General features: G+C 37.7%; 1 pseudogene; it reads left to right on the top strand.

The window, feature by feature from the left end:
* Positions 1 to 2351: 2351 nt before the first annotated feature.
* LOC113925899 lies at positions 2352 to 3824 on the top strand (annotated as a pseudogene).
* The last annotated feature ends 5029 nt before the right edge of the window (positions 3825 to 8853 follow it).

Here is an 8853-nt window from a genome sequence, read left to right on the forward strand (position 1 = left end):
AAACTATGGACTCTGAGAAACAAATAGGGTTTTAGAGGGGAGGGGGATTGGTTAGCCCAGTGATGGGTACTAAGGAGGGCATGTACTTCACGGAGCACTAGGTGTTACACAAAAATGATGGATCGTGGATCACCACATCAAAAACTAATGATGTAATACGGTGACTAACATAACATAATAAAATTTAAAATAGCATTTGACAAAATACAACATCTTTTTATGATAAAAATGCACAGCAAATTGGGTATGGAAGGAATTTTCCTTAACATAAGAAAAGCTGTATATGACAAACCTATAGCTAACATCATGCTCAATGGTGTAAAGTTAAAATCCTTACCTCTGAGATCAAGAAAAGGACAGGGGATGGCCCCTCTCACCATTTCTATTCAACATAGCACTAGAAGTCCTAGCCATAGCAATTAGGCAAAATAAAGAAACAAAAGGCATCCATATCAAAAAGGAAAAAATAAAATTATCTGTTTGCCGATGGCATGATCTTTTATATATAAACCTTAAAGACTCCATTAAAAACTGTTAGTAAAGGTACATGATACACAATAAACATACAGAAATCAGTTGTATTTCTATACACTTAACAATGAACTATCTGAAAAGCAAATTAAGAAAGCAATCCCATTATGATAGCACCAAAAACAATAAAAACATTTAGGAATAAATTAACCAAGGAGGTGAAAAACCTGTACATTGAAAACTGTAAGATAATGATGAAACAAATTAAAGAAGATGCAAGCAAATGAAAAGATATTCCTGTGTTCTTGGATTGGAAGAATTAATATCATGAAAATGTTCATAGTACTAAAAGTGATCAAATTCAATGCAATTCCAACCAAAATTTCAAATGCATTTTTTACAGAAATTGTAAAATCTAAAAATTTGTTTGGAACTAGAAATGACCCTGAATAGAAAAGCCTTCCTGAAAAAGAACAAACCTGGAGACATTATAACACCTGATTTCAAACTACATTATAAAGCTGTAGTAGTCAAAACAAAAGTGTATTTTCATAAAAACAGGCACATGTATCAGTGAAACAGAATAGAAATCTCAGACATAAAACCTTATATATCTCATCAACTAATTTTTGACAAGGGTTTCAAGAACACAATGGGAAAGAGGATGGTTTCTTTAATAAATGGTGTTGGGAAAACTGGATATCCTCGTGCAAGAGAATGAAAATGGACCCCTATATTATGCCATTTACAAAAACTAACTTGAAATGGATCAAAGATGTAAAAATAAGACCTAAAACCATAAAACTCCTTGAAGAGAACATAAGGAAAAAAGATCTTTGACATTGGTCTAGGCATTGAATTCTTGGATCAGTTACCAAAAGCACAGGAAACGAAAACTAAAATTAGTGGGGCTACATAAAACTAAAGAGTTTCTGCACAGCAAATGAAGTAATATATTGAAAAGGCAATATACAGAATGGAAGAAAATATTTATAAGGCATATGTATGATAAGGGACTAATATTCGATATATAAATACTTCATACAACTCAATATCAAAAAAGAAAATCATCTAATTAAAAAATGGGCAGAGAAAATAAATATTTTTCCAAAGAAGACATATAAATGGCCAACACGTATATGAAAAGATTCTCTCATCAGGGAAATGCAAATCAAAACCACCAATGAGATATCCCTTCATATGTGTTAGGATGGCTTTTATCAAAAAGAAAAGAGATAACAAATGTTGGCAAAGATGTGGAGAAAAGGGAACACTTATACACTGTTGTTTGGAATGTAAATTGGTACAGCCATTATGGAAAACAGTATGGACATTCCTCAAAAAATTAAAAATAGAACTATGTGATCTAGCAATCTCACTCCTTGATATATATCTGAAGAAACTGAAATCAGTATCTTGATATCTGCATACCCATGTTCACTGCAGCATTATTCACAACAGTCAAGATATGGAAACAACCTAGTGTTTATCAATGGATGAATGGGTAAAGATGTGGTGTATATAAATGCAATGGAATATCATTCTACCTTGAGTAAGGAGGAAATCCTGCCATTTGCAACAACATGGACGGCCCTGAGGGCATTATGTGAAGTGAGTTAAGTCAGAGAAAGATAAATGCTGTAAAATATCACTTATATGTGGAATCTAAAAATTTGAATTTGTAAAAACAGACAGTAGTGTGGTGGTTATCAGGGGTCAGGAAATGAGATGCTGTGAAGAGTATTAACTTGCAAATAGTAGGTAAATAAGTTCTGGAGATCTAACACACAACATAGTGATTATAGTTAATATTACTGTATTAAAAATTTAAAGTTATTAAGAGACTAGATCTTAATTGCTAACACAAAATAGAAATAATTATGGGTGCACTCAAGTTGGCGGACGACAGTGAGATAGCAGTGAAGCTGCCAGCACCTTGGCTGCCGCAGTTTATGGAAGGGAACAGAAACGGCCCTGAGCACTGCAGTGATTGTGAGAACAAGGAGGACAGCAGCTACAGCTGGGGTGGTTTGAGTCCAGCCAATGACACTGGAGCCAAAAAGAAGAAGAAAGAGAAAGGCAATGAGACAGATTCAGCCCAGGATCAGCTTGTGAAGATGAACTCTTTGCCAGCCGAGAGGATCCAGGAAATACGGAAGGCCACTGAACTGTTCTCAGTGGGTCAGGGGCCCGCCAAAATCATGGAGGAGGCTAGCAAGCAAAGCTACCAGTTCTGGGACATGCAGCTTGTCCCCAAACTGGGAGAAGTGGTGAACACCCATGGGACCGCAGAGCCTGACAAAGACTACATCCTCCAGGAGCCCTACACCCTGCCCCAGGGCTTCACCTGGGATGCCTTGGACCTGGGGGACCATGGTGTGCTGAAAGGGCTCTATGGCCTCCTGAACGAGAACTATCTGGAGGACAATGACAATATGTTCCGGTTCGACTACTCCCCCGACTTTCTCCCCCTCCTGGCTGGCTCCCCCAGTGGCACTGCAGGGTTCGAGTTGTCTCAAGTCAGAAACTGGTTGGGTTCATCAGTGCTATCCTGGCAAACAACCACATCTATGACACAGAGAAGATGGTGGAGATCAACTTCCTGTGCGTCCACAAGAAGCTATGCTCCAGAACAGTGGCTCCGGTCCTGATCCGAGTAATAACCCAACAAGTTCACCTGGAGGGCATTTTCCAAGCTGTTTACGCTGCCAGGGTGTTATTACGAAAGCCTGTTGGCACCTGTAGGTACTGGCATCGGTCCCTAAACCCACGGAAGCTGACAGAAGTTCTCCCACCTGAGTAGAAATATGATCATGCAGTGTACCATGAAGCTCTACCAACTGCCAGAGTCGCCCAAGACAGCTGGGATGTGACTAATGGAAAAAAAAAAAAAAAAGACATTCCAGTAGTGCACCAGCTCCTCATCAGGTACCTAAAGCATTTTCACTGCATGCCAGTCATGAGCCAGGAGGAGATGGAGCACTGGTTCTACCCCAGGAGAGTATCATCGACACTTTCACAGTGGAGAACGCACATGGGGAGGTCACAGACTTCCTGAGCTTTTATACGCTTCCCTCCACCATCATGAACCATCCAACCCACAAGAGTCTAAAGGATGCTTATTCTTTCTACAACGTCCACACCCAGACTCCTCTTCTAGACCTCATGAGCGATGCCCTTTTTGCGCCAAAATGAAAGGGTTCAATGTGTTCAATGCACTGGATCTCATGGAGAACAAAACCTTCCTGGAGTAGCTCAAGTTTGGCATAGGAGATGGCAACCTACAGTATTACCTTTATAACTGGAAATGCCCCAGCATGGGAGCAGAGAAGGTTGAGCTGGTGTTACAGTAATCAGTTGCCAGTGAGATTCTGGATAAAGCCACTGAGAAGTCAAGCCAGGAAATGGAACCCCACCACTTGTTGGTCCAATTTTCACAAACGTAGAATCCCTGGCAAAGGGAACAGAATTGAACCGGCTTTACCAAACAACCGCTGAACTTGACAATTGTATTGCAATGGCATAGGCTGTGCTATGTCACCTCCCACTGTGTCTCTGGTCTCCCTGTTTTCCAGTTAATCATATCCTTCTGCAGCCGTGATCAAGTGAATGTAACTGCTGAAATCTAGCTCATGATTGGCATATTATGGAGTTAATGGGTGAATAATAAAAGTATATATGTATATTTAAATATTTTAAATATCAAAAAAGAAATAATTATGTGACACAATAAAGGTAATTAACTGTTATTGTATTAATCATATTGTGATATATAAATCTATCAAACCAATATATTGTACACCTCAAATTTGCCAGTTATATGTCAATTTTAGCTCAATAAAAATATGCAAATGAAAACTGTGTTATATCCATGTAATAAAATAATTCTCATCAGTATACAATATAAGTGCTGATGCATAGAACATAATGAATATTTTAAAAAATGTCAAGGAGAAATAAAGTGACACAAAAGGGCACAAACTGCATAATTCCATCAACATGAAATCTAAGAACAGTTAAAATTCATCTATGGCAATGGAAATCAGATTGCTGGTTGCCAATGGAGGCTGGGTATTGTCTGAAAATGGGCTTAAAAATTTCTGGAGTGATGTTTTGCAGTGTGATTAAACAAGACTATACATTTCTTAAATCTTATCCAATTTTATAACTTAGAACTTTGCATTTTACTCTGGATAACTTTTTTAACTCAAACATGTAAACAAAAAACTTAAGCCTATAATTATAATAAGTTCTTTTAGGATAGAGAGAGAGGAGTAGCTTCTGATATATCTTCTTTTGGGGCAGGTGAACCATGGTGGGAGATTGCGTATATCCTCAGGCCAGTATGGCAAATCTGTTCATTTTGCTTCTTTGGTTATAGCTGTTTGAGTCTAAGATTTAAGGCTAATTTCAACCATACTATGGGAGAACAACCAAATTATGCAAGTATTCTACCTTGAACTAAATGAGAAATATGGAAAATGGTTATTGTCCAAATATTCATAAGGTTCACTGGATCCTTTGCTTTAATATCTCTACACACACATTACCTGCTTAAAGACTCTTCCTGTCCATACTACTGAAATTATTCATCAACCAGGGTATAAGAGAGCAGGGATTTGTTGATGTTTATGATATTTCTCCTGTGTTGACAACAGCACCTGACACATACTAGGTGCTCAACAAATATTTGTTGAATTTATATGTAAATGATAGTAATTCAAATTTTTGCTTTCCATCTCACCCATGATAAATAGCTTTCTATTTAAACACCCAGGATTTTAGAAATATTCAATTTGGTTTTAGGGAGTAAGCAATAACTGAGATATTGCCAAGGCTGAAGGAGATGTTCTCATGAATTCAAAACCACATCTAGTACATAAGCTATGGAAAACATGCACACACACACACACACACACACACACACACACACACAAATGCACTCACATAATGAACAAAAGAGGTCACGTTCACCACCATGATGCTATTGTTAATATTAAGTTTTATAAAGTCTGCTAAGATCAACAGTTAACAAACTTTTCCTACAGAGGGCCTGAAAAAATAATTTAGGTTTTGTGTGCAATGATGTCTCAGTTACAACTAAACACCTCTGAATGAAGTAGCAGTAGACATACATATGTAAACAAGTATTCAATGTGGTTGGGAGGTAGAGGGAGAAACTAAAATGTTTCCAATGCTGAACAGACTTTTACATAACCAAACGCATCCTTTCTGTCTCATGTAGATTTTGCAGTCTTTCAGAAAATAGAATATGCTTCAGGACTTTGAGTTACTGATACTGTTTCATTCAGAAACACTACTCTCATTCCTACACTCTATTTGTAACCATCTGCAATATGATCCTACACACTGTATCTGCTCTTGGACCATGTTTTGTCATCTGTACTTTCTGTCCCATCTATTCAGTCCCATCCTCTACTGGTTCAGATAACTAACATTTATATGTTTTCACGTTTAGTATAGTACATGCAATCAAAACAAACACACAACTAAAATATTCCCTTAAACTCAATTCCATTAGGTACACAGTTTATATTACTTTTCACAGTCCAGCCTGTGCAACTTATATTCAGCATCATTAATTTCTTGCCTAAATTTATCCTCAAATTTCTGGAGGCTAGTTTTAGCCTCCAGAACTCAAACTGTTCTAGAGCAATTAGTAGTCTTCACTACCTGAATCCATGGATATTTAGGGTTCACCTTCTTGACTCTCTGCAGTATCTGCCACTATCAACTACCACTTTCTTCTTAACACATTATCTTCTTTAGCTATGTGCCCACCTTCTCAGTTGGCCCTACTAAGGTCAGATGACTTTTTCAGTCTTATTTCTAGATGCCTCCTCTGTTTACCCCTTAATAATTATTCCCATAATTTCATATTTAATATTCTTCTCACCTTATTCTATGCACTCTACTTATTCAATTCCTTCCACAACTATGAGTTTGAAAACTTTTCTGCATTAATGATCCCCAAATCTCTTTTCATCCCAGGCCTTTTCCTAAACTTCAATCTTTTAGGGTACATTTACCTGGTAATCTGACAAAAACCTGATACTTTACAAGTGTATGTCTCTATAACCATATGTATGAGATATCTTCATCAAGTTTGAGTTCCTAAATGCCTGATACACAGTTGGTATTTAGTAGAGATTTCTAAAAGTTTAGCAATACATAGAAAATAATAAGGCAATATGGAACTCAAATAAATGGTTAAAAAATACATGGTAATAATCATTCCAATCTTATATGGATATTAGTTTCTTCAAATGGAAGATGAGTGTTCTAAATTTATGAATATGTCTTATACTCCCTTGGGGACCTATGATCCTAGCTCACTGTTTTTGTCACTTTTATACTTCACATGAGGTCTTTCTAAAGATTATCTTACAAACTGTGTAACTCACATGCTTTTCCACTTTTTTTTCTAAGATTTTTATTTATTTATTTGAGAGAGAGATAGAATGAACAGTAGGGAGGGGCCATGGGAGAGAGAGAGAGAGAGAGAGCAACAGACTCCCTGCTGAGCAGAAAGCCTGATGCAGGGCTTGATCCCAGGACCTGGAGATCATGACTTGAGCCGAAGGCAGACGCTTAACCAACTGAGCCACACAGGCGTCCCACGCAGATCTACTTCTAAATCTAATTATACCTAAGATTAATAATTCCCAAATATAATTCTGAAAAACAATTTGGTTCATAAACCTACTAAAGGCAATATTCATATACACAATAACATTTTAGGAGAATTCATGGCCAACGATAAGGGGAAACACACTTCTGGCCAGATCCTAAATCAATTACTTATTATTTCTTTTTTAGAAGACACTGTTAGAACTGGGGTCTGAGTCCTTCAGGGTTTCCACCTGGGCTAGTTTTCAACTCTGTAAGTTATAACAAACAAACTTGAGGTTGAAGACAATAATTTTTTTCTGATAGAGATGTAAATGAATTTTGTTTCATCTGGTGGTGATGTGATAGATTTTCCCACCCCACTCAATGGAAGAGCTTATTTCAAACATTATGTCTGGTTGGACAGTAACTGGTTTTGCCTCCATTATCATATTCATTTCAGCATTCCTGAGTTCTGATTATGTGTTTCTTCAGGTTTTTCTCTTGAGAAGTTTTAATATCTTACCAGATCCCTTATTAACTAATGAATTTAATAAAATCTTTGACATGTTCATTTACAAAAAAAAAAGACAGTTAAAGATTAAGGATTTCAATAGACATATTACAATAAAAAAGTTATAAAAGGCATTGTAAAAGTTCTTTTCATTTTCAATTAAGAAATTATTCAGCCAGTTCTGGTTCAAGATAGTGACATAGGAGGATCCTGAACTCATCCCCTCTCACAAGCACATACAACTGAATACGTAGTTATGTTTGAAATAATTTTCTCTGAAAGAAACCCAAAACTAGCTAAGTAACTCCAACACATGGACCAAATGAGAAAAACCCATATGAAAATGGGCAGGAGGGGCTGAGACACAATCTCATCACAAACCTCACTGTATAGTGACCATCCCCTTACCCCCCACATAGTGACCCACAATCAGGAAGAAATTCACAATTCCAAGCTTCTCCCTGAGGAGTGAAGGTTTGAACCCCACATTGGCATCCCAACTTTTAGGACCTACCTCTGAGAGATGAGCCCCTAAAATATCTAGCTTTTAATGCCAACAGGTCTTATATCCACAAGGCTATAGCAAACTGAGAAACAGTTCTTAAAAGGTCCACATAAACTCACCTGGCTACACTCCAGAGCCCAGTCCAGAGGTATCCAACCAAAAAATGGACACTCTTTCTGTGACAGAGGTCTTTTTGTTTATCTTAAGGCTTCAGCCTGAGGAGCAGGCATCTAATTTAACACAAATCTAGCAGCCTTCTGAAATACTCCCAAAAATGGAATCTGGCAGGTGTATTCTTCATGCTCTCCCTGTCATGCTTCAGGTTGCCAGTATCTCCTGGAAAGAAGCTTGTGCACTCAACTAGCAACCACAGTTTTTAAAGGTCCACCCAGGGGATAACACTTGATCACCAGACTCTGGTGGCTGGGCTTATGTTCACAGGTCCCATAGAACTATAACAAATGAAGAAAGGATCCTTAACCAGCTATACCCCAGGGCACAGAAGAGAGACAGCAAACTGAAATGCCCAGTTTTTTTCTGTGAAAGAGGCCTATTAGCTTATCTTCATAGCTATGGCCTAAGAGGCAGGCTTCTAATTAAACACACATCTAAGGGCCAAATATAATCTTACCAAGGGATCTTCATGTTCTCCCCTGACTCTAAGTTGCTGGTATTTCCTGGAAAGCAGCTTGCACACACATCTCATGAACTGATATTTGTGACTACCCCCAGG

This window comes from Zalophus californianus, chromosome 2, assembly GCF_009762305.2.
Source record: "Zalophus californianus isolate mZalCal1 chromosome 2, mZalCal1.pri.v2, whole genome shotgun sequence".
NCBI lineage: Eukaryota > Metazoa > Chordata > Mammalia > Carnivora > Otariidae > Zalophus > Zalophus californianus.